This window comes from Ambystoma mexicanum, chromosome 1p (genome assembly GCF_040938575.1).
Source record: "Ambystoma mexicanum isolate Mex_15411 chromosome 1p, UKY_AmexF1_1, whole genome shotgun sequence".
NCBI classification, from domain to species: domain Eukaryota; kingdom Metazoa; phylum Chordata; class Amphibia; order Caudata; family Ambystomatidae; genus Ambystoma; species Ambystoma mexicanum.
In genome coordinates, this window is record NC_090921.1 from 3,728,604 (window position 1) to 3,755,489 (window position 26,886).

The 26,886-nt window shown below is 46.0% G+C and overlaps 7 non-coding genes across 7 annotated transcripts; 4 read left to right on the forward strand and 3 right to left on the reverse strand.

Annotated features, from left to right (window-relative positions):
* Positions 1-587: 587 nt before the first annotated feature.
* On the forward strand, positions 588-661 carry TRNAI-AAU (transfer RNA isoleucine (anticodon AAU)). The gene has a single exon. It is a non-coding gene; the product is annotated as a tRNA-Ile (tRNA).
* A 5,442-nt stretch (positions 662-6,103) lies between these two features.
* On the reverse strand, positions 6,104-6,177 carry TRNAN-GUU (transfer RNA asparagine (anticodon GUU)). The gene has a single exon. It is a non-coding gene; the product is annotated as a tRNA-Asn (tRNA).
* A 2,144-nt stretch (positions 6,178-8,321) lies between these two features.
* Positions 8,322-8,395, forward strand: TRNAI-AAU (transfer RNA isoleucine (anticodon AAU)). Its single transcript has one exon. It is a non-coding gene; the product is annotated as a tRNA-Ile (tRNA).
* Positions 8,396-13,351: 4,956 nt separating this feature from the next.
* On the reverse strand, positions 13,352-13,425 carry TRNAN-GUU (transfer RNA asparagine (anticodon GUU)). The gene has a single exon. It is a non-coding gene; the product is annotated as a tRNA-Asn (tRNA).
* A 2,143-nt stretch (positions 13,426-15,568) lies between these two features.
* TRNAI-AAU (transfer RNA isoleucine (anticodon AAU)) lies at positions 15,569-15,642 on the forward strand. Its single transcript has one exon. It is a non-coding gene; the product is annotated as a tRNA-Ile (tRNA).
* A 5,442-nt stretch (positions 15,643-21,084) lies between these two features.
* On the reverse strand, positions 21,085-21,158 carry TRNAN-GUU (transfer RNA asparagine (anticodon GUU)). Its single transcript has one exon. It is a non-coding gene; the product is annotated as a tRNA-Asn (tRNA).
* A 2,144-nt stretch (positions 21,159-23,302) lies between these two features.
* Positions 23,303-23,376, forward strand: TRNAI-AAU (transfer RNA isoleucine (anticodon AAU)). The gene has a single exon. It is a non-coding gene; the product is annotated as a tRNA-Ile (tRNA).
* Positions 23,377-26,886: the final 3,510 nt, after the last annotated feature.

Consider the following 26,886-nt stretch of genomic DNA (forward strand, 5'->3'; position numbering starts at 1 on the left):
CTTCTTTTAGCGGCCCCCACCTCTTAGGCGACGGGGGCTCTTGATGGGGGCATGGACTAAGCACACCCATGCCTAGGCCAAACCCCCTAACGAGAGCCACCCTCAATTTCTAATCCCACTTAAAGCACTGCTTAGAGTCACCTTGGAAGTGACTTTAGAATAGGTTGCCATAAGTAAGTCAAGTGGCAAATAACTTTGTGGTGCAAAATACCTAAATTGCACTCGTATTATATATGGAGCAACTCTATAGTCATTAGGCATTGAGGCTTGGCCAGGACAGCTGCCCCTCATAATGTAGCCTCGAGCGTGGAGTCTATAATGGCAGCAGTCCGTGGCAGCAGTAAGCCTTCCCAAAAGTGGTTGTAACTGGCCCAAAGACGACATCTTGTGCAAATGCTCTTATCCAGTGCATGCCAAAGAATGGTCTAGATGTCACCTGCTCCATCTTGTCAGGCGCGTCTCCTGGGCTGCAAGTTGCCTTCCGATGTGCTGACAGCAGGCGCTAAGGGATGAATGGGAATGTACTAAGAACATTGTTCTGTTGACAGTGGCTGCTAGTAGCTGTTGCTGTGATCTTGAGTATTAATGGCCAGTTAGCTCAGTTGGTTAGAGCGTGGTGCTAATAACGCCAAGGTCGCGGGTTCGATCCCCGTACTGGCCACACCTTTTTTAAGTTTCCTTTTAAAATTGGAGCTTCATGAATGAAGAACTCTCATTGGACGAATATGAAATCTGTTAAATAATAAGCCGATGTGGAATTCTGAGTAATAGCACAATATAAGCAAAGACTTCCTCTGGCTAATGCCAAAAACAGTTCTTTGGCTCCTGAAATGACTACATGTCCTAGTGCTGTAGCAAAAGGGCTGCAAGAAGGCAGTCTATCCGTGGTCCTCCTCTTCTTAGCCGGTGGTGGCAGCACAGGTATTTCCCTCCAGTCCCAAATTGATAACATCACTCCAACTTTGCAGTGTGCTGACATCTCAGGAGTCTTCTGGCTTCTGAATTGTGGGAGTCGGATCACCCTGCGGGGAGGAGATGGGCCCAACATCGCAGCACAGCACCCCTCTGGCCCGCCTTGGGTAACTTAAACTTTGGACACCCCCTGGGCATCCCCCCTTTTTTGCAGGCCCCCCATCAAACAAATCGCTGTGTACCAATCTTTCCTCTTGGTTTCCTCTACAAGGTCTCAATGTTTGGAATAGGTCAAGGACCTACTGGGATATCCTATCAGCAGCATCCCTGCCCCACTTAGCCGTGCCCAGCTTCTGATCCTGGCAAATGCTATGGGACCTGGGCAGTCATTGCCAAAGAATGGCAACTGATTGATTGCCTGTGCAAATGATAACTATGCCCGGCAAATGTGTGAGTGCAAAGGCAATTGATTAGAATTCCTGTAAATGGAGCAGGTATCTGGCAAAGGATAACAGGGCTGTCACCCACTCAACTGAAAATGCTGCAGGCAGGAGGCATGACTGCGCAACGATGCTCAGTACGGCGGGGTAGAAGCGGCTTGGAATGGGGAGTAAGCAAGAGCACAACAAATCTCACAGCTTTGAGAGCAGAGAGTGAGTGTTTAAACAATCATTAACAGGCAGCAACCCCAAAGGGACGTCATTTCACCAAAATGCCAGGGGTAGCGGAAGTGACATCACACGACCGTTGACCCCCTGATGACATCACAGGAAGTGATTTCATTTGACCCCACCCTGAAGTGATATCGCAGGAAGCGATGGAACACAACCATTCACCCGTTGATGAAACAGGAAGTGGCATCACATAGCATTGTACACCACAAAAAATATGGTTACAATATCACTATAGTGTGATGTACATAATGTGATGTACATTTCATACAAGAATCGATCGCCATATGTATTGTTAAGATCAGAGTGTATAGGCCCATATTACCAAATTACTGTGAATGCAAGCAGAAGTCCATGACCAAATGATAATGATGTGTTATTATGTAGCACTTACGCTTAAGCTCTTTATATAGTAAAAATATACACCCAATATCACCCAACATGTGTTGGTACTCTTTTATCGACCTCAGAAAGATGAAAGGTTGAGTTGAGGCGTTTAAGAACAGACTAAATCAGTGACTCACCCCCTGAAGTGTGCCTGAAATAAACCTTTAATAAGTCTAGCAATGATTGTATAGCATTCCAGAAATACACATTATTTGGTATTCCTATTCTTTCTTATTTAGGGTCAGTGCCGAAAGTGTTAGACTTTTGGCACTCCTGTTCTTATTTTTCTTATTTTTTTTAACGGCCCTGAACAAGAAAGCCAGCCACTCCAGATTTAAAGAGCTACATGGTGCTGGCCGCAGCCTAGGAGCTTGCATTACAAAACCCCCCCAAAAAAACAAAAAAGAGAACTTTTTTTCAAGAGGTTGCAAGGGAGAACAGAGATGTCGCAAGGGAGACCTCAGAGGTTGCGACCCCCAACTGACGTCCCCGGGTAAAGTGGCAGGAGACATCTCTGCCCATATCAATATACGCCCCAGGGTGAAGACAAAGACTAAATGCTGGGCCCGATTTTACATGCCTCGCACTCCCAATGATTAGTCTCTCTTTGTGAAACTAAATATCCTCAACATTGGGGTGGAAAATGGTTGCCATTGGCCAATGGAAGTAATACTAGATGAAGGAAGCGAAATGCACCAACATTCAACCTGATGCCTCAGAGGAAGTCCAGTTTTTTGCAGCATGTGTTTGTGTGCATGTGTGTCTTGCAAGTCCAAGGTTTGAAACCTGATAAGCTCGCCTAGTGGTTTAATGCACCTACCACAGCAATCTATATGTAACCTGCAGGCAATACATCCAGTTCCTGGTGAGATACTGACACATTATTGCATTCTGTGCCTGGACTCCACCTCATGAAGGTGCTGTGGTCTAACGGAGCGGGAGCGGTGCTCTTCTACTTTTCTTAATCAGGTTCTACTGTGTCTATAGTTTTATTTTAAAAAGAACCCGTTCCGGAATGGTTTTGGTTTAAAATAAAAGTGTAGGAAGCAGTTGAAACTTGCACTGCACTAAATGTTCCCTTAAACAGCAGGCGCATGTGTTTGGGGGTTTGTGTTGTGTGTGGAAGGGGACGTGGCCATGTGGTTTGTGGGGAGCGGGGCAGGCCAGCAGGGAATATAGTTCCACTACTTGTTTTCATACACTTTGACCACTGGTGCCTGTTTTCATTCCCAGCACAGGTAACTTATCAACAGTGATCCCTATGCATCACTTTAGTTCCTCAATTTTCTCCTCAGGTCACTTGGGAGCAGAGAGACAGCATATGTATTTCCAGCACTACGGAGGCCAGAGTACACAAATCAAAGGCATAATTTATAGTGGGCACGCAGGAACTTGCAGGTGCAGGGGTTATTGTACCGGGGTATTTTATGAACACTTATGTACCCACTTGGAGGTGTTGCTAGGCTCAAGATTAGCTTTATAAAACCATACTCTAGCCCCCTGTGCGTATGGGCCTTTAATCACATTAACCGAAACAGTCCCACCACTTAAGAAGTGAGCACACGGTTGTGCATAAAGCAAGTTTATTGTACACAGTTTCAGGGAGTGGTTAGATGGTGTTGCAGGACCAAACTAACCCAGGTTTGAACAATACAACATCAGTTGGCATCTTACATCCTTTTTGCAACAATTACAATAATCCCAGATGTTCTATAACAATCCACCCCCAAAATATGATTGGACCAAAATCTTTTAAAAGGAATCCCATCTTCTCCCAATTCTCCACTTATCCTTGGTCAGTTTTATCTTGATAGTCATCTTCATGTCATAATCAGAGCACACCTTCTTAGGATTGGTCCGTAGGAGTCCATGGCGTCAGTACATGGTTAAACATTGGTCTTGAAAACATAATTAATTGCTAGCAATAACTGGCCTAAAGCCTTTAACTTTCATTGTGGTTGCACATGGTCCGCACAACAAATTTGAGCAAATAGAGGAAGGCCTGAATAAACAGGATCTCAACTAACCCATACCCCATACTCCTGGCGCTTCTGAAGACCTACTAATTTATACGACCACAACTTCAGAACATATAGCCACTGATGACCTTTAAAGACAATTAACTGTCAGATACCCTGGCCTCAGGCCTAACTTTTATTACCACCGAACAAAAAACCAACGCCCTCTAGCGACACCAATCCAATGAGCGAGATAACATCTGTTCCCTTGCAGGACTCTTAAATCATAAACCGTGTCCTGCTTCTGAGCTGACTTTCTTACTAGGTGACTAATATTTCTTTCCGTCAAGACTGTCCCTGCTACTTAAAATTCATGTGCAGCAGCGAACCAAGGAGATGAAAATGAATGATTTACTCATTTGTCTGACATCTGCAAACCTGAGAAAGTCAGTTTAAATCTCAACATGCATTTTGCAAGAGAGTCCCAACTACCTTTTTACAAAGCACCCCGTTGTGTAGATTGTTTTCATGTTGCATTTGCAGTTTATCCCTCTACGTGCGTGGTGATTATGTATACATTCTAAAGAGCTGTAACATTAAAAGAAACATCATAACTAACTGCACTCGATACAAATGGGTTCACATATTGTGACCAGTTCGCTGCCATCCGCCATCATCAATGTGGTGCGCTCAACATTAATCCCTCATAATAATGGGGACCCTTCCTGACCTCCCGGACACCCCCAAAAAAGTTAAGGGAGACTCCTCTGTTGTCAGCGCTGCTATATAGGGTGGGCAATGGAATAGCAAAATGTGTCCTTCCCAAACTAGTGCTGCAACGCCTCTGCCAGATTCCCACATCAGAATACTAGAACTATAGGGCCATGAAATCGGGTATTGAAAGAAAAACGCCTATGCCAGATTCCCACATCAGAATACAAGAACTATAGGGCCATGAAACCGGGTATTGAAAGGCAAACGCCTATGCCAGATTCCCACATCAGAATACAAGAACTGTAGGGCCATGAAACTGGGTATTGAAAATCAACCCCTATGCCAGATTCCCACATCAAAATACTAACTATAGGGCCATGAAACCGGGTATCGAAAGGCAAACACCTATGCCAAATTCCCACATCAGAATACCAAAACTATCGGCCCATGAAAAAGGGTATTGAAATACAAACGCCTATGCCAGATTCCCACATCGGAAAACAAGAACTATTGGGCCATGAAACTGGGTATTGAAAGACAAACGCCTATGCCAGATTCCCACAACAGACTACCAGAAATATAGGGCCATGAAAGTGGATATTGAAAGACAACGCCTATGCCAGATTCCCACATCAGAATACTAGAACTATAGGGCCATGAAATCGGGTATTGAAAGAAAAACGCCTATGCCAGATTCCCACATCAGAATACAAGAACTATAGGGCCATGAAACCGGGTATTGAAAGGCAAACGCCTATGCCAGATTCCCACATCAGAATACAAGAACTGTAGGGCCATGAAACTGGGTATTGAAAATCAACCCCTATGCCAGATTCCCACATCAAAATACTAACTATAGGGCCATGAAACCGGGTATCGAAAGGCAAACACCTATGCCAAATTCCCACATCAGAATACCAAAACTATCGGCCCATGAAAAAGGGTATTGAAATACAAACGCCTATGCCAGATTCCCACATCGGAAAACAAGAACTATTGGGCCATGAAACTGGGTATTGAAAGACAAACGCCTATGCCAGATTCCCACAACAGACTACCAGAAATATAGGGCCATGAAAGTGGATATTGAAAGACAACGCCTATGCCAGATTCCCACATCAGAATACCAGAACTATGGGGCCATGAAACTGGGTATTGAAAGACAAACGCCTATGCCAGATTCCCACATCAGAATACCAGAAATATAGGGCCATGAAAGTGGGTTTTGAAAGACAAACGCCTATGCCAGATTCCCACATCAGAATACAAGAACTATAGGGCCATGTAAGCGTGTATTGAAAGACAATCAGACTGGCCATGGATGTGTGACTTGAGGGAAATGTCAGCACAGGAAGCACCTTACATATGGTTTCAGAATTAAGCAGTGCACCCTGCACGTTGGTTGTTTTTTTTTTTTTTAACGGGAGTTGGCTCACGTTTGCCAAAATCCAAAATAAACTGCGTCCCTGGGTGGGCTTGAACCACCAACCTTTCGGTTAACAGCCGAACGCGCTAACCGATTGCGCCACAGAGATGATGTGTGCCCTGCTGCGCAAAAGCCATATATGTAGGCTAATCGCGCAGGCCTGGATCCAGGTGAAGACTTCATCTTTTATTAAAGCCCTGGGGAGGAGCGCTGTCTGCACACAGCAAGGCTGTAAGTTAGGATAGGCGCCTCCATTTCTCTGAAGCGACTCTTTCTCAGTATGGTACAAGTAATGTTCAGCTTCAAACAGTACACAAAGCACTTTGGGCTATGGGCTTGATTGAAAAGCCCGTTTTGGGCTAACATTTGAATGTCCTGCCACACAGTGCACCATAGAGACTGCTGAGCACCTCACCATTGCAAGACTTATTTATCTCTCCAGCTCCACAGCTATCTATGACTTCCTAAACACTGGTGGCACCTGAAACCCCTGAGAAGTATTAAGGCAGCAGGGGGCCTGGCTGCTGCTTAACTCCTCACACCTCCTTCCTACCAGCAGGGCGGGCTGAGAATGTGTCACCTCCCGTGAGGCCCCATTTTAAGATGAAAGTTGGGATGGGGGGGGGGGCACTTGCTTATTGCGGATAACAGTCCGAGAAGCACGGAGTAGCCAGCATTTCAAGAGTGGGGTTGGGGGTGAGCCATGAACAAAGTCCTGCTACTCCTCCCCCTAAATGCAGTGGGTGCAATTGCATTCGGTCTCATTCGAGCCCCCACACCACCCACTCTGCCCCAATCTACTTTTTTGGTAACATTAGTAACTGATGGTATTTTGACACATAACGAAAAAAATAAAACTGCAGGAACATTACAGATGCAGGAAACTCATCTATAAGAGCTCTGTCCGGGCGTTCTGGGGCAAAATACATGCAAACATTCTACTTTGTATATGGATTGCACGGACAGAAGTGACTTCCCGGAAAAAAGACATTTCAAGGAGCATCATCAGTCTTTGATACTTAGAGGCAGAGCTTTAAGTGGGCTGGGGCTAGCATGGGCCGAGCCCCGGCAGTCTCCAGAAAAGGCTCCTGAGCCGGGGCCCTGCCGGGGGCTCACCCCCGACTAGCTCCAGCCATGCTGACACCTGAGGCCGCCCGTGCAGCGGCTGCACGGTTACACAAGCTGCCTGCAGGTGTCAGCACTATGGTTTAGAAAAAAAGCAATTGCCTTTTCTTTTTTTCTAAACCAAAGTGCTGTCACCTGCAAGCAGCAGGTGCAGCCTTCCAGTGCGGGCTGCCTGGTGGCTCTGTACTCTGAAACAGGAGGAGGGCTGGACTGCCAGGCCTCCTTTTGTTTCTGAGTAAATAGCCATCACCCAGCATGAAGCCCCTGCGCTACTCACGCTGGCTAATGGCTATCTACTCGGAAACAAAAGGCGAGCTGGGCAGTTCAGACCTCCTCCTGTTTCAGAGTACAGAGCCATCAGCAGCAGGCATCACTTTCATTCAAGGAGCCTGTGGTAAAGCATTGCAGCATGTGGCTCCTTGAATGAAAAGGCTGCCTGCTGGGTGTGAGCTGTGGCATACTGGTGTCACACCTTTGCTCCGCTTAGCCGGGGAGGGGCTGTGCGCATTAAATGTAATAATGCCAGTGCTCCCCAGCTCTGCTTCTTTTAGCGGCCCCCACCTCTTAGGCGACGGGGGCTCTTGATGGGGGCATGGACTAAGCACACCCATGCCTAGGCCAAACCCCCTAACGAGAGCCACCCTCAATTTCTAATCCCACTTAAAGCACTGCTTAGAGTCACCTTGGAAGTGACTTTAGAATAGGTTGCCATAAGTAAGTCAAGTGGCAAATAACTATGTGGTGCAAAATACCTAAATTGCACTCGTATTATATATGGAGCAACTCTATAGTCATTAGGCATTGAGGCTTGGCCAGGACAGCTGCCCCTCATAATGTAGCCTCGAGCGTGGAGTCTATAATGGCAGCAGTCCGTGGCAGCAGTAAGCCTTCCCAAAAGTGGTTGTAACTGGCCCAAAGACGACATCTTGTGCAAATGCTCTTATCCAGTGCATGCCAAAGAATGGTCTAGATGTCACCTGCTCCATCTTGTCAGGCGCGTCTCCTGGGCTGCAAGTTGCCTTCCGATGTGCTGACAGCAGGCGCTAAGGGATGAATGGGAATGTACTAAGAACATTGTTCTGTTGACAGTGGCTGCTAGTAGCTGTTGCTGTGATCTTGAGTATTAATGGCCGGTTAGCTCAGTTGGTTAGAGCGTGGTGCTAATAACGCCAAGGTCGCGGGTTCGATCCCCGTACTGGCCACACCTTTTTTAAGTTTCCTTTTAAAATTGGAGCTTCATGAATGAAGAACTCTCATTGGACGAATATGAAATCTGTTAAATAATAAGCCGATGTGGAATTCTGAGTAATAGCACAATATAAGCAAAGACTTCCTCTGGCTAATGCCAAAAACAGTTCTTTGGCTCCTGAAATGACTACATGTCCTAGTGCTGTAGCAAAAGGGCTGCAAGAAGGCAGTCTATCCGTGGTCCTCCTCTTCTTAGCCGGTGGTGGCAGCACAGGTATTTCCCTCCAGTCCCAAATTGATAACATCACTCCAACTTTGCAGTGTGCTGACATCTCAGGAGTCTTCTGGCTTCTGAATTGTGGGAGTCGGATCACCCTGCGGGGAGGAGATGGGCCCAACATCGCAGCACAGCACCCCTCTGGCCCGCCTTGGGTAACTTAAACTTTGGACACCCCCTGGGCATCCCCCCTTTTTTGCAGGCCCCCCATCAAACAAATCGCTGTGTACCAATCTTTCCTCTTGGTTTCCTCTACAAGGTCTCAATGTTTGGAATAGGTCAAGGACCTACTGGGATATCCTATCAGCAGCATCCCTGCCCCACTTAGCCGTGCCCAGCTTCTGATCCTGGCAAATGCTATGGGACCTGGGCAGTCATTGCCAAAGAATGGCAACTGATTGATTGCCTGTGCAAATGATAACTATGCCCGGCAAATGTGTGAGTGCAAAGGCAATTGATTAGAATTCCTGTAAATGGAGCAGGTATCTGGCAAAGGATAACAGGGCTGTCACCCACTCAACTGAAAATGCTGCAGGCAGGAGGCATGACTGCGCAACGATGCTCAGTACGGCGGGGTAGAAGCGGCTTGGAATGGGGAGTAAGCAAGAGCACAACAAATCTCACAGCTTTGAGAGCAGAGAGTGAGTGTTTAAACAATCATTAACAGGCAGCAACCCCAAAGGGACGTCATTTCACCAAAATGCCAGGGGTAGCGGAAGTGACATCACACGACCGTTGACCCCCTGATGACATCACAGGAAGTGATTTCATTTGACCCCACCCTGAAGTGATATCGCAGGAAGCGATGGAACACAACCATTCACCCGTTGATGAAACAGGAAGTGGCATCACATAGCATTGTACACCACAAAAAATATGGTTACAATATCACTATAGTGTGATGTACATAATGTGATGTACATTTCATACAAGAATCGATCGCCATATGTATTGTTAAGATCAGAGTGTATAGGCCCATATTACCAAATTACTGTGAATGCAAGCAGAAGTCCATGACCAAATGATAATGATGTGTTATTATGTAGCACTTACGCTTAAGCTCTTTATATAGTAAAAATATACACCCAATATCACCCAACATGTGTTGGTACTCTTTTATCGACCTCAGAAAGATGAAAGGTTGAGTTGAGGCGTTTAAGAACAGACTAAATCAGTGACTCACCCCCTGAAGTGTGCCTGAAATAAACCTTTAATAAGTCTAGCAATGATTGTATAGCATTCCAGAAATACACATTATTTGGTATTCCTATTCTTTCTTATTTAGGGTCAGTGCCGAAAGTGTTAGACTTTTGGCACTCCTGTTCTTATTTTTCTTATTTTTTTTAACGGCCCTGAACAAGAAAGCCAGCCACTCCAGATTTAAAGAGCTACATGGTGCTGGCCGCAGCCTAGGAGCTTGCATTACAAAACCCCCCCAAAAAAACAAAAAAGAGAACTTTTTTTCAAGAGGTTGCAAGGGAGAACAGAGATGTCGCAAGGGAGACCTCAGAGGTTGCGACCCCCAACTGACGTCCCCGGGTAAAGTGGCAGGAGACATCTCTGCCCATATCAATATACGCCCCAGGGTGAAGACAAAGACTAAATGCTGGGCCCGATTTTACATGCCTCGCACTCCCAATGATTAGTCTCTCTTTGTGAAACTAAATATCCTCAACATTGGGGTGGAAAATGGTTGCCATTGGCCAATGGAAGTAATACTAGATGAAGGAAGCGAAATGCACCAACATTCAACCTGATGCCTCAGAGGAAGTCCAGTTTTTTGCAGCATGTGTTTGTGTGCATGTGTGTCTTGCAAGTCCAAGGTTTGAAACCTGATAAGCTCGCCTAGTGGTTTAATGCACCTACCACAGCAATCTATATGTAACCTGCAGGCAATACATCCAGTTCCTGGTGAGATACTGACACATTATTGCATTCTGTGCCTGGACTCCACCTCATGAAGGTGCTGTGGTCTAACGGAGCGGGAGCGGTGCTCTTCTACTTTTCTTAATCAGGTTCTACTGTGTCTATAGTTTTATTTTAAAAAGAATCCGTTCCGGAATGGTTTTGGTTTAAAATAAAAGTGTAGGAAGCAGTTGAAACTTGCACTGCACTAAATGTTCCCTTAAACAGCAGGCGCATGTGTTTGGGGGTTTGTGTTGTGTGTGGAAGGGGACGTGGCCATGTGGTTTGTGGGGAGCGGGGCAGGCCAGCAGGGAATATAGTTCCACTACTTGTTTTCATACACTTTGACCACTGGTGCCTGTTTTCATTCCCAGCACAGGTAACTTATCAACAGTGATCCCTATGCATCACTTTAGTTCCTCAATTTTCTCCTCAGGTCACTTGGGAGCAGAGAGACAGCATATGTATTTCCAGCACTACGGAGGCCAGAGTACACAAATCAAAGGCATAATTTATAGAGGGCACGCAGGAACTTGCAGGTGCAGGGGTTATTGTACCGGGGTATTTTATGAACACTTATGTACCCACTTGGAGGTGTTGCTAGGCTCAAGATTAGCTTTATAAAACCATACTCTAGCCCCCTGTGCGTATGGGCCTTTAATCACATTAACCGAAACAGTCCCACCACTTAAGAAGTGAGCACACGGTTGTGCATAAAGCAAGTTTATTGTACACAGTTTCAGGGAGTGGTTAGATGGTGTTGCAGGACCAAACTAACCCAGGTTTGAACAATACAACATCAGTTGGCATCTTACATCCTTTTTGCAACAATTACAATAATCCCAGATGTTCTATAACAATCCACCCCCAAAATATGATTGGACCAAAATCTTTTAAAAGGAATCCCATCTTCTCCCAATTCTCCACTTATCCTTGGTCAGTTTTATCTTGATAGTCATCTTCATGTCATAATCAGAGCACACCTTCTTAGGATTGGTCCGTAGGAGTCCATGGCGTCAGTACATGGTTAAACATTGGTCTTGAAAACATAATTAATTGCTAGCAATAACTGGCCTAAAGCCTTTAACTTTCATTGTGGTTGCACATGGTCCGCACAACAAATTTGAGCAAATAGAGGAAGGCCTGAATAAACAGGATCTCAACTAACCCATACCCCATACTCCTGGCGCTTCTGAAGACCTACTAATTTATACGACCACAACTTCAGAACATATAGCCACTGATGACCTTTAAAGACAATTAACTGTCAGATACCCTGGCCTCAGGCCTAACTTTTATTACCACCGAACAAAAAACCAACGCCCTCTAGCGACACCAATCCAATGAGCGAGATAACATCTGTTCCCTTGCAGGACTCTTAAATCATAAACCGTGTCCTGCTTCTGAGCTGACTTTCTTACTAGGTGACTAATATTTCTTTCCGTCAAGACTGTCCCTGCTACTTAAAATTCATGTGCAGCAGCGAACCAAGGAGATGAAAATGAATGATTTACTCATTTGTCTGACATCTGCAAACCTGAGAAAGTCAGTTTAAATCTCAACATGCATTTTGCAAGAGAGTCCCAACTACCTTTTTACAAAGCACCCCGTTGTGTAGATTGTTTTCATGTTGCATTTGCAGTTTATCCCTCTACGTGCGTGGTGATTATGTATACATTCTAAAGAGCTGTAACATTAAAAGAAACATCATAACTAACTGCACTCGATACAAATGGGTTCACATATTGTGACCAGTTCGCTGCCATCCGCCATCATCAATGTGGTGCGCTCAACATTAATCCCTCATAATAATGGGGACCCTTCCTGACCTCCCGGACACCCCCAAAAAAGTTAAGGGAGACTCCTCTGTTGTCAGCGCTGCTATATAGGGTGGGCAATGGAATAGCAAAATGTGTCCTTCCCAAACTAGTGCTGCAACGCCTCTGCCAGATTCCCACATCAGAATACTAGAACTATAGGGCCATGAAATCGGGTATTGAAAGAAAAACGCCTATGCCAGATTCCCACATCAGAATACAAGAACTATAGGGCCATGAAACCGGGTATTGAAAGGCAAACGCCTATGCCAGATTCCCACATCAGAATACAAGAACTGTAGGGCCATGAAACTGGGTATTGAAAATCAACCCCTATGCCAGATTCCCACATCAAAATACTAACTATAGGGCCATGAAACCGGGTATCGAAAGGCAAACACCTATGCCAAATTCCCACATCAGAATACCAAAACTATCGGCCCATGAAAAAGGGTATTGAAATACAAACGCCTATGCCAGATTCCCACATCGGAAAACAAGAACTATTGGGCCATGAAACTGGGTATTGAAAGACAAACGCCTATGCCAGATTCCCACAACAGACTACCAGAAATATAGGGCCATGAAAGTGGATATTGAAAGACAACGCCTATGCCAGATTCCCACATCAGAATACCAGAACTATGGGGCCATGAAACTGGGTATTGAAAGACAAACGCCTATGCCAGATTCCCACATCAGAATACCAGAAATATAGGGCCATGAAAGTGGGTTTTGAAAGACAAACGCCTATGCCAGATTCCCACATCAGAATACAAGAACTATAGGGCCATGTAAGCGTGTATTGAAAGACAATCAGACTGGCCATGGATGTGTGACTTGAGGGAAATGTCAGCACAGGAAGCACCTTACATATGGTTTCAGAATTAAGCAGTGCACCCTGCACGTTGGTTGTTTTTTTTTTTTTGAACGGGAGTTGGCTCACGTTTGCCAAAATCCAAAATAAACTGCGTCCCTGGGTGGGCTTGAACCACCAACCTTTCGGTTAACAGCCGAACGCGCTAACCGATTGCGCCACAGAGACGATGTGTGCCCTGTTGCGCAAAAGCCATATATGTAGGCTAATCGCGCAGGCCTGGATCCAGGTGAAGACTTCATCTTTTATTAAAGCCCTGGGGAGGAGCGCTGTCTGCACACAGCAAGGCTGTAAGTTAGGATAGGCGCCTCCATTTCTCTGAAGCGTATCTTTCTCAGTATGGTACAAGTAATGTTCAGCTTCAAACAGTACACAAAGCACTTTGGGCTATGGGCTTGATTGAAAAGCCCGTTTTGGGCTAACATTTGAATGTCCTGCCACACAGTGCACCATAGAGACTGCTGAGCACCTCACCATTGCAAGACTTATTTATCTCTCCAGCTCCACAGCTATCTATGACTTCCTAAACACTGGTGGCACCTGAAACCCCTGAGAAGTGTTAAGGCAGCAGGGGGCCTGGCTGCTGCTTAACTCCTCACACCTCCTTCCTACCAGCAGGGCGGGCTGAGAATGTGTCACCTCCCGTGAGGCCCCATTTTAAGATGAAAGTTGGGATGGGGGGGGGGCACTTGCTTATTGCGGATAACAGTCCGAGAAGCACGGAGTAGCCAGCATTTCAAGAGTGGGGTTGGGGGTGAGCCATGAACAAAGTCCTGCTACTCCTCCCCCTAAATGCAGTGGGTGCAATTGCATACGGTCTCATTCGAGCCCCCACACCACCCACCCTGCCCCAATCTACTTTTTTGGTAACATTAGTAACTGATGGTATTTTGACACATAACGAAAAAAATAAAACTGCAGGAACATTACAGATGCAGGAAACTCATCTATAAGAGCTCTGTCCGGGCGTTCTGGGGCAAAATACATGCAAACATTCTACTTTGTATATGGATTGCACGGACAGAAGTGACTTCCCGGAAAAAAGACATTTCAAGGAGCATCATCAGTCTTTGATACTTAGAGGCAGAGCTTTAAGTGGGCTGGGGCTAGCATGGGCCGAGCCCCGGCAGTCTCCAGAAAAGGCTCCTGAGCCGGGGCCCTGCCGGGGGCTCACCCCCGACTAGCTCCAGCCATGCTGACACCTGAGGCCGCCCGTGCAGCGGCTGCACGGTTACACAAGCTGCCTGCAGGTGTCAGCACTATGGTTTAGAAAAAAAGCAATTGCCTTTTCTTTTTTTCTAAACCGAAGTGCTGTCACCTGCAAGCAGCAGGTGCAGCCTTCCAGTGCGGGCTGCCTGGTGGCTCTGTACTCTGAAACAGGAGGAGGGCTGGACTGCCAGGCCTCCTTTTGTTTCTGAGTAAATAGCCATCACCCAGCATGAAGCCCCTGCGCTACTCACGCTGGCTAATGGCTATCTACTCGGAAACAAAAGGCGAGCTGGGCAGTTCAGACCTCCTCCTGTTTCAGAGTACAGAGCCATCAGCAGCAGGCATCACTTTCATTCAAGGAGCCTGTGGTAAAGCATTGCAGCATGTGGCTCCTTGAATGAAAAGGCTGCCTGCTGGGTGTGAGCTGTGGCATACTGGTGTCACACCTTTGCTCCGCTTAGCCGGGGAGGGGCTGTGCGCATTAAATGTAATAATGCCAGTGCTCCCCAGCTCTGCTTCTTTTAGCGGCCCCCACCTCTTAGGCGACGGGGGCTCTTGATGGGGGCATGGACTAAGCACACCCATGCCTAGGCCAAACCCCCTAACGAGAGCCACCCTCAATTTCTAATCCCACTTAAAGCACTGCTTAGAGTCACCTTGGAAGTGACTTTAGAATAGGTTGCCATAAGTAAGTCAAGTGGCAAATAACTTTGTGGTGCAAAATACCTAAATTGCACTCGTATTATATATGGAGCAACTCTATAGTCATTAGGCATTGAGGCTTGGCCAGGACAGCTGCCCCTCATAATGTAGCCTCGAGCGTGGAGTCTATAATGGCAGCAGTCCGTGGCAGCAGTAAGCCTTCCCAAAAGTGGTTGTAACTGGCCCAAAGACGACATCTTGTGCAAATGCTCTTATCCAGTGCATGCCAAAGAATGGTCTAGATGTCACCTGCTCCATCTTGTCAGGCGCGTCTCCTGGGCTGCAAGTTGCCTTCCGATGTGCTGACAGCAGGCGCTAAGGGATGAATGGGAATGTACTAAGAACATTGTTCTGTTGACAGTGGCTGCTAGTAGCTGTTGCTGTGATCTTGAGTATTAATGGCCAGTTAGCTCAGTTGGTTAGAGCGTGGTGCTAATAACGCCAAGGTCGCGGGTTCGATCCCCGTACTGGCCACACCTTTTTTAAGTTTCCTTTTAAAATTGGAGCTTCATGAATGAAGAACTCTCATTGGACGAATATGAAATCTGTTAAATAATAAGCCGATGTGGAATTCTGAGTAATAGCACAATATAAGCAAAGACTTCCTCTGGCTAATGCCAAAAACAGTTCTTTGGCTCCTGAAATGACTACATGTCCTAGTGCTGTAGCAAAAGGGCTGCAAGAAGGCAGTCTATCCGTGGTCCTCCTCTTCTTAGCCGGTGGTGGCAGCACAGGTATTTCCCTCCAGTCCCAAATTGATAACATCACTCCAACTTTGCAGTGTGCTGACATCTCAGGAGTCTTCTGGCTTCTGAATTGTGGGAGTCGGATCACCCTGCGGGGAGGAGATGGGCCCAACATCGCAGCACAGCACCCCTCTGGCCCGCCTTGGGTAACTTAAACTTTGGACACCCCCTGGGCATCCCCCCTTTTTTGCAGGCCCCCCATCAAACAAATCGCTGTGTACCAATCTTTCCTCTTGGTTTCCTCTACAAGGTCTCAATGTTTGGAATAGGTCAAGGACCTACTGGGATATCCTATCAGCAGCATCCCTGCCCCACTTAGCCGTGCCCAGCTTCTGATCCTGGCAAATGCTATGGGACCTGGGCAGTCATTGCCAAAGAATGGCAACTGATTGATTGCCTGTGCAAATGATAACTATGCCCGGCAAATGTGTGAGTGCAAAGGCAATTGATTAGAATTCCTGTAAATGGAGCAGGTATCTGGCAAAGGATAACAGGGCTGTCACCCACTCAACTGAAAATGCTGCAGGCAGGAGGCATGACTGCGCAACGATGCTCAGTACGGCGGGGTAGAAGCGGCTTGGAATGGGGAGTAAGCAAGAGCACAACAAATCTCACAGCTTTGAGAGCAGAGAGTGAGTGTTTAAACAATCATTAACAGGCAGCAACCCCAAAGGGACGTCATTTCACCAAAATGCCAGGGGTAGCGGAAGTGACATCACACGACCGTTGACCCCCTGATGACATCACAGGAAGTGATTTCATTTGACCCCACCCTGAAGTGATATCGCAGGAAGCGATGGAACACAACCATTCACCCGTTGATGAAACAGGAAGTGGCATCACATAGCATTGTACACCACAAAAAATATGGTTACAATATCACTATAGTGTGATGTACATAATGTGATGTACATTTCATACAAGAATCGATCGCCATATGTATTGTTAAGATCAGAGTGTATAGGCCCATATTACCAAATTACTGTGAATGCAAGCAGAAGTCCATGACCAAATGATAATGATGTGTTATTATGTAGCACTTACGCTTAAGCTCTTTATATAGTAAAAATATACACCCAATATCACCCAACATGTGTTGGTACTCTTTTATCGACCTCAGAAAGATGAAAGGTTGAGTTGAGGCGTTTAAGAACAGACTAAATCAGTGACTCACCCCCTGAAGTGTGCCTGAAATAAACCTTTAATAAGTCTAGCAATGATTGTATAGCATTCCAGAAATACACATTATTTGGTATTCCTATTCTTTCTTATTTAGGGTCAGTGCCGAAAGTGTTAGACTTTTGGCACTCCTGTTCTTATTTTTCTTATTTTTTTTAACGGCCCTGAACAAGAAAGCCAGCCACTCCAGATTTAAAGAGCTACATGGTGCTGGCCGCAGCCTAGGAGCTTGCATTACAAAACCCCCCCAAAAAAACAAAAAAGAGAACTTTTTTTCAAGAGGTTGCAAGGGAGAACAGAGATGTCGCAAGGGAGACCTCAGAGGTTGCGACCCCCAACTGACGTCCCCGGGTAAAGTGGCAGGAGACATCTCTGCCCATATCAATATACGCCCCAGGGTGAAGACAAAGACTAAATGCTGGGCCCGATTTTACATGCCTCGCACTCCCAATGATTAGTCTCTCTTTGTGAAACTAAATATCCTCAACATTGGGGTGGAAAATGGTTGCCATTGGCCAATGGAAGTAATACTAGATGAAGGAAGCGAAATGCACCAACATTCAACCTGATGCCTCAGAGGAAGTCCAGTTTTTTGCAGCATGTGTTTGTGTGCATGTGTGTCTTGCAAGTCCAAGGTTTGAAACCTGATAAGCTCGCCTAGTGGTTTAATGCACCTACCACAGCAATCTATATGTAACCTGCAGGCAATACATCCAGTTCCTGGTGAGATACTGACACATTATTGCATTCTGTGCCTGGACTCCACCTCATGAAGGTGCTGTGGTCTAACGGAGCGGGAGCGGTGCTCTTCTACTTTTCTTAATCAGGTTCTACTGTGTCTATAGTTTTATTTTAAAAAGAACCCGTTCCGGAATGGTTTTGGTTTAAAATAAAAGTGTAGGAAGCAGTTGAAACTTGCACTGCACTAAATGTTCCCTTAAACAGCAGGCGCATGTGTTTGGGGGTTTGTGTTGTGTGTGGAAGGGGACGTGGCCATGTGGTTTGTGGGGAGCGGGGCAGGCCAGCAGGGAATATAGTTCCACTACTTGTTTTCATACACTTTGACCACTGGTGCCTGTTTTCATTCCCAGCACAGGTAACTTATCAACAGTGATCCCTATGCATCACTTTAGTTCCTCAATTTTCTCCTCAGGTCACTTGGGAGCAGAGAGACAGCATATGTATTTCCAGCACTACGGAGGCCAGAGTACACAAATCAAAGGCATAATTTATAGTGGGCACGCAGGAACTTGCAGGTGCAGGGGTTATTGTACCGGGGTATTTTATGAACACTTATGTACCCACTTGGAGGTGTTGCTAGGCTCAAGATTAGCTTTATAAAACCATACTCTAGCCCCCTGTGCGTATGGGCCTTTAATCACATTAACCGAAACAGTCCCACCACTTAAGAAGTGAGCACACGGTTGTGCATAAAGCAAGTTTATTGTACACAGTTTCAGGGAGTGGTTAGATGGTGTTGCAGGACCAAACTAACCCAGGTTTGAACAATACAACATCAGTTGGCATCTTACATCCTTTTTGCAACAATTACAATAATCCCAGATGTTCTATAACAATCCACCCCCAAAATATGATTGGACCAAAATCTTTTAAAAGGAATCCCATCTTCTCCCAATTCTCCACTTATCCTTGGTCAGTTTTATCTTGATAGTCATCTTCATGTCATAATCAGAGCACACCTTCTTAGGATTGGTCCGTAGGAGTCCATGGCGTCAGTACATGGTTAAACATTGGTCTTGAAAACATAATTAATTGCTAGCAATAACTGGCCTAAAGCCTTTAACTTTCATTGTGGTTGCACATGGTCCGCACAACAAATTTGAGCAAATAGAGGAAGGCCTGAATAAACAGGATCTCAACTAACCCATACCCCATACTCCTGGCGCTTCTGAAGACCTACTAATTTATACGACCACAACTTCAGAACATATAGCCACTGATGACCTTTAAAGACAATTAACTGTCAGATACCCTGGCCTCAGGCCTAACTTTTATTACCACCGAACAAAAAACCAACGCCCTCTAGCGACACCAATCCAATGAGCGAGATAACATCTGTTCCCTTGCAGGACTCTTAAATCATAAACCGTGTCCTGCTTCTGAGCTGACTTTCTTACTAGGTGACTAATATTTCTTTCCGTCAAGACTGTCCCTGCTACTTAAAATTCATGTGCAGCAGCGAACCAAGGAGATGAAAATGAATGATTTACTCATTTGTCTGACATCTGCAAACCTGAGAAAGTCAGTTTAAATCTCAACATGCATTTTGCAAGAGAGTCCCAACTACCTTTTTACAAAGCACCCCGTTGTGTAGATTGTTTTCATGTTGCATTTGCAGTTTATCCCTCTACGTGCGTGGTGATTATGTATACATTCTAAAGAGCTGTAACATTAAAAGAAACATCATAACTAACTGCACTCGATACAAATGGGTTCACATATTGTGACCAGTTCGCTGCCATCCGCCATCATCAATGTGGTGCGCTCAACATTAATCCCTCATAATAATGGGGACCCTTCCTGACCTCCCGGACACCCCCAAAAAAGTTAAGGGAGACTCCTCTGTTGTCAGCGCTGCTATATAGGGTGGGCAATGGAATAGCAAAATGTGTCCTTCCCAAACTAGTGCTGCAACGCCTCTGCCAGATTCCCACATCAGAATACTAGAACTATAGGGCCATGAAATCGGGTATTGAAAGAAAAACGCCTATGCCAGATTCCCACATCAGAATACAAGAACTATAGGGCCATGAAACCGGGTATTGAAAGGCAAACGCCTATGCCAGATTCCCACATCAGAATACAAGAACTGTAGGGCCATGAAACTGGGTATTGAAAATCAACCCCTATGCCAGATTCCCACATCAAAATACTAACTATAGGGCCATGAAACCGGGTATCGAAAGGCAAACACCTATGCCAAATTCCCACATCAGAATACCAAAACTATCGGCCCATGAAAAAGGGTATTGAAATACAAACGCCTATGCCAGATTCCCACATCGGAAAACAAGAACTATTGGGCCATGAAACTGGGTATTGAAAGACAAACGCCTATGCCAGATTCCCACAACAGACTACCAGAAATATAGGGCCATGAAAGTGGATATTGAAAGACAACGCCTATGCCAGATTCCCACATCAGAATACTAGAACTATAGGGCCATGAAATCGGGTATTGAAAGAAAAACGCCTATGCCAGATTCCCACATCAGAATACAAGAACTATAGGGCCATGAAACCGGGTATTGAAAGGCAAACGCCTATGCCAGATTCCCACATCAGAATACAAGAACTGTAGGGCCATGAAACTGGGTATTGAAAATCAACCCCTATGCCAGATTCCCACATCAAAATACTAACTATAGGGCCATGAAACCGGGTATCGAAAGGCAAACACCTATGCCAAATTCCCACATCAGAATACCAAAACTATCGGCCCATGAAAAAGGGTATTGAAATACAAACGCCTATGCCAGATTCCCACATCGGAAAACAAGAACTATTGGGCCATGAAACTGGGTATTGAAAGACAAACGCCTATGCCAGATTCCCACAACAGACTACCAGAAATATAGGGCCATGAAAGTGGATATTGAAAGACAACGCCTATGCCAGATTCCCACATCAGAATACCAGAACTATGGGGCCATGAAACTGGGTATTGAAAGACAAACGCCTATGCCAGATTCCCACATCAGAATACCAGAAATATAGGGCCATGAAAGTGGGTTTTGAAAGACAAACGCCTATGCCAGATTCCCACATCAGAATACAAGAACTATAGGGCCATGTAAGCGTGTATTGAAAGACAATCAGACTGGCCATGGATGTGTGACTTGAGGGAAATGTCAGCACAGGAAGCACCTTACATATGGTTTCAGAATTAAGCAGTGCACCCTGCACGTTGGTTGTTTTTTTTTTTTTTAACGGGAGTTGGCTCACGTTTGCCAAAATCCAAAATAAACTGCGTCCCTGGGTGGGCTTGAACCACCAACCTTTCGGTTAACAGCCGAACGCGCTAACCGATTGCGCCACAGAGATGATGTGTGCCCTGCTGCGCAAAAGCCATATATGTAGGCTAATCGCGCAGGCCTGGATCCAGGTGAAGACTTCATCTTTTATTAAAGCCCTGGGGAGGAGCGCTGTCTGCACACAGCAAGGCTGTAAGTTAGGATAGGCGCCTCCATTTCTCTGAAGCGACTCTTTCTCAGTATGGTACAAGTAATGTTCAGCTTCAAACAGTACACAAAGCACTTTGGGCTATGGGCTTGATTGAAAAGCCCGTTTTGGGCTAACATTTGAATGTCCTGCCACACAGTGCACCATAGAGACTGCTGAGCACCTCACCATTGCAAGACTTATTTATCTCTCCAGCTCCACAGCTATCTATGACTTCCTAAACACTGGTGGCACCTGAAACCCCTGAGAAGTATTAAGGCAGCAGGGGGCCTGGCTGCTGCTTAACTCCTCACACCTCCTTCCTACCAGCAGGGCGGGCTGAGAATGTGTCACCTCCCGTGAGGCCCCATTTTAAGATGAAAGTTGGGATGGGGGGGGGGGCACTTGCTTATTGCGGATAACAGTCCGAGAAGCACGGAGTAGCCAGCATTTCAAGAGTGGGGTTGGGGGTGAGCCATGAACAAAGTCCTGCTACTCCTCCCCCTAAATGCAGTGGGTGCAATTGCATTCGGTCTCATTCGAGCCCCCACACCACCCACTCTGCCCCAATCTACTTTTTTGGTAACATTAGTAACTGATGGTATTTTGACACATAACGAAAAAAATAAAACTGCAGGAACATTACAGATGCAGGAAACTCATCTATAAGAGCTCTGTCCGGGCGTTCTGGGGCAAAATACATGCAAACATTCTACTTTGTATATGGATTGCACGGACAGAAGTGACTTCCCGGAAAAAAGACATTTCAAGGAGCATCATCAGTCTTTGATACTTAGAGGCAGAGCTTTAAGTGGGCTGGGGCTAGCATGGGCCGAGCCCCGGCAGTCTCCAGAAAAGGCTCCTGAGCCGGGGCCCTGCCGGGGGCTCACCCCCGACTAGCTCCAGCCATGCTGACACCTGAGGCCGCCCGTGCAGCGGCTGCACGGTTACACAAGCTGCCTGCAGGTGTCAGCACTATGGTTTAGAAAAAAAGCAATTGCCTTTTCTTTTTTTCTAAACCAAAGTGCTGTCACCTGCAAGCAGCAGGTGCAGCCTTCCAGTGCGGGCTGCCTGGTGGCTCTGTACTCTGAAACAGGAGGAGGGCTGGACTGCCAGGCCTCCTTTTGTTTCTGAGTAAATAGCCATCACCCAGCATGAAGCCCCTGCGCTACTCACGCTGGCTAATGGCTATCTACTCGGAAACAAAAGGCGAGCTGGGCAGTTCAGACCTCCTCCTGTTTCAGAGTACAGAGCCATCAGCAGCAGGCATCACTTTCATTCAAGGAGCCTGTGGTAAAGCATTGCAGCATGTGGCTCCTTGAATGAAAAGGCTGCCTGCTGGGTGTGAGCTGTGGCATACTGGTGTCACACCTTTGCTCCGCTTAGCCGGGGAGGGGCTGTGCGCATTAAATGTAATAATGCCAGTGCTCCCCAGCTCTGCTTCTTTTAGCGGCCCCCACCTCTTAGGCGACGGGGGCTCTTGATGGGGGCATGGACTAAGCACACCCATGCCTAGGCCAAACCCCCTAACGAGAGCCACCCTCAATTTCTAATCCCACTTAAAGCACTGCTTAGAGTCACCTTGGAAGTGACTTTAGAATAGGTTGCCATAAGTAAGTCAAGTGGCAAATAACTATGTGGTGCAAAATACCTAAATTGCACTCGTATTATATATGGAGCAACTCTCTAGTCATTAGGCATTGAGGCTTGGCCAGGACAGCTGCCCCTCATAATGTAGCCTCGAGCGTGGAGTCTATAATGGCAGCAGTCCGTGGCAGCAGTAAGCCTTCCCAAAAGTGGTTGTAACTGGCCCAAAGACGACATCTTGTGCAAATGCTCTTATCCAGTGCATGCCAAAGAATGGTCTAGATGTCACCTGCTCCATCTTGTCAGGCGCGTCTCCTGGGCTGCAAGTTGCCTTCCGATGTGCTGACAGCAGGCGCTAAGGGATGAATGGGAATGTACTAAGAACATTGTTCTGTTGACAGTGGCTGCTAGTAGCTGTTGCTGTGATCTTGAGTATTAATGGCCGGTTAGCTCAGTTGGTTAGAGCGTGGTGCTAATAACGCCAAGGTCGCGGGTTCGATCCCCGTACTGGCCACACCTTTTTTAAGTTTCCTTTTAAAATTGGAGCTTCATGAATGAAGAACTCTCATTGGACGAATATGAAATCTGTTAAATAATAAGCCGATGTGGAATTCTGAGTAATAGCACAATATAAGCAAAGACTTCCTCTGGCTAATGCCAAAAACAGTTCTTTGGCTCCTGAAATGACTACATGTCCTAGTGCTGTAGCAAAAGGGCTGCAAGAAGGCAGTCTATCCGTGGTCCTCCTCTTCTTAGCCGGTGGTGGCAGCACAGGTATTTCCCTCCAGTCCCAAATTGATAACATCACTCCAACTTTGCAGTGTGCTGACATCTCAGGAGTCTTCTGGCTTCTGAATTGTGGGAGTCGGATCACCCTGCGGGGAGGAGATGGGCCCAACATCGCAGCACAGCACCCCTCTGGCCCGCCTTGGGTAACTTAAACTTTGGACACCCCCTGGGCATCCCCCCTTTTTTGCAGGCCCCCCATCAAACAAATCGCTGTGTACCAATCTTTCCTCTTGGTTTCCTCTACAAGGTCTCAATGTTTGGAATAGGTCAAGGACCTACTGGGATATCCTATCAGCAGCATCCCTGCCCCACTTAGCCGTGCCCAGCTTCTGATCCTGGCAAATGCTATGGGACCTGGGCAGTCATTGCCAAAGAATGGCAACTGATTGATTGCCTGTGCAAATGATAACTATGCCCGGCAAATGTGTGAGTGCAAAGGCAATTGATTAGAATTCCTGTAAATGGAGCAGGTATCTGGCAAAGGATAACAGGGCTGTCACCCACTCAACTGAAAATGCTGCAGGCAGGAGGCATGACTGCGCAACGATGCTCAGTACGGCGGGGTAGAAGCGGCTTGGAATGGGGAGTAAGCAAGAGCACAACAAATCTCACAGCTTTGAGAGCAGAGAGTGAGTGTTTAAACAATCATTAACAGGCAGCAACCCCAAAGGGACGTCATTTCACCAAAATGCCAGGGGTAGCGGAAGTGACATCACACGACCGTTGACCCCCTGATGACATCACAGGAAGTGATTTCATTTGACCCCACCCTGAAGTGATATCGCAGGAAGCGATGGAACACAACCATTCACCCGTTGATGAAACAGGAAGTGGCATCACATAGCATTGTACACCACAAAAAATATGGTTACAATATCACTATAGTGTGATGTACATAATGTGATGTACATTTCATACAAGAATCGATCGCCATATGTATTGTTAAGATCAGAGTGTATAGGCCCATATTACCAAATTACTGTGAATGCAAGCAGAAGTCCATGACCAAATGATAATGATGTGTTATTATGTAGCACTTACGCTTAAGCTCTTTATATAGTAAAAATATACACCCAATATCACCCAACATGTGTTGGTACTCTTTTATCGACCTCAGAAAGATGAAAGGTTGAGTTGAGGCGTTTAAGAACAGACTAAATCAGTGACTCACCCCCTGAAGTGTGCCTGAAATAAACCTTTAATAAGTCTAGCAATGATTGTATAGCATTCCAGAAATACACATTATTTGGTATTCCTATTCTTTCTTATTTAGGGTCAGTGCCGAAAGTGTTAGACTTTTGGCACTCCTGTTCTTATTTTTCTTATTTTTTTTAACGGCCCTGAACAAGAAAGCCAGCCACTCCAGATTTAAAGAGCTACATGGTGCTGGCCGCAGCCTAGGAGCTTGCATTACAAAACCCCCCCAAAAAAACAAAAAAGAGAACTTTTTTTCAAGAGGTTGCAAGGGAGAACAGAGATGTCGCAAGGGAGACCTCAGAGGTTGCGACCCCCAACTGACGTCCCCGGGTAAAGTGGCAGGAGACATCTCTGCCCATATCAATATACGCCCCAGGGTGAAGACAAAGACTAAATGCTGGGCCCGATTTTACATGCCTCGCACTCCCAATGATTAGTCTCTCTTTGTGAAACTAAATATCCTCAACATTGGGGTGGAAAATGGTTGCCATTGGCCAATGGAAGTAATACTAGATGAAGGAAGCGAAATGCACCAACATTCAACCTGATGCCTCAGAGGAAGTCCAGTTTTTTGCAGCATGTGTTTGTGTGCATGTGTGTCTTGCAAGTCCAAGGTTTGAAACCTGATAAGCTCGCCTAGTGGTTTAATGCACCTACCACAGCAATCTATATGTAACCTGCAGGCAATACATCCAGTTCCTGGTGAGATACTGACACATTATTGCATTCTGTGCCTGGACTCCACCTCATGAAGGTGCTGTGGTCTAACGGAGCGGGAGCGGTGCTCTTCTACTTTTCTTAATCAGGTTCTACTGTGTCTATAGTTTTATTTTAAAAAGAATCCGTTCCGGAATGGTTTTGGTTTAAAATAAAAGTGTAGGAAGCAGTTGAAACTTGCACTGCACTAAATGTTCCCTTAAACAGCAGGCGCATGTGTTTGGGGGTTTGTGTTGTGTGTGGAAGGGGACGTGGCCATGTGGTTTGTGGGGAGCGGGGCAGGCCAGCAGGGAATATAGTTCCACTACTTGTTTTCATACACTTTGACCACTGGTGCCTGTTTTCATTCCCAGCACAGGTAACTTATCAACAGTGATCCCTATGCATCACTTTAGTTCCTCAATTTTCTCCTCAGGTCACTTGGGAGCAGAGAGACAGCATATGTATTTCCAGCACTACGGAGGCCAGAGTACACAAATCAAAGGCATAATTTATAGAGGGCACGCAGGAACTTGCAGGTGCAGGGGTTATTGTACCGGGGTATTTTATGAACACTTATGTACCCACTTGGAGGTGTTGCTAGGCTCAAGATTAGCTTTATAAAACCATACTCTAGCCCCCTGTGCGTATGGGCCTTTAATCACATTAACCGAAACAGTCCCACCACTTAAGAAGTGAGCACACGGTTGTGCATAAAGCAAGTTTATTGTACACAGTTTCAGGGAGTGGTTAGATGGTGTTGCAGGACCAAACTAACCCAGGTTTGAACAATACAACATCAGTTGGCATCTTACATCCTTTTTGCAACAATTACAATAATCCCAGATGTTCTATAACAATCCACCCCCAAAATATGATTGGACCAAAATCTTTTAAAAGGAATCCCATCTTCTCCCAATTCTCCACTTATCCTTGGTCAGTTTTATCTTGATAGTCATCTTCATGTCATAATCAGAGCACACCTTCTTAGGATTGGTCCGTAGGAGTCCATGGCGTCAGTACATGGTTAAACATTGGTCTTGAAAACATAATTAATTGCTAGCAATAACTGGCCTAAAGCCTTTAACTTTCATTGTGGTTGCACATGGTCCGCACAACAAATTTGAGCAAATAGAGGAAGGCCTGAATAAACAGGATCTCAACTAACCCATACCCCATACTCCTGGCGCTTCTGAAGACCTACTAATTTATACGACCACAACTTCAGAACATATAGCCACTGATGACCTTTAAAGACAATTAACTGTCAGATACCCTGGCCTCAGGCCTAACTTTTATTACCACCGAACAAAAAACCAACGCCCTCTAGCGACACCAATCC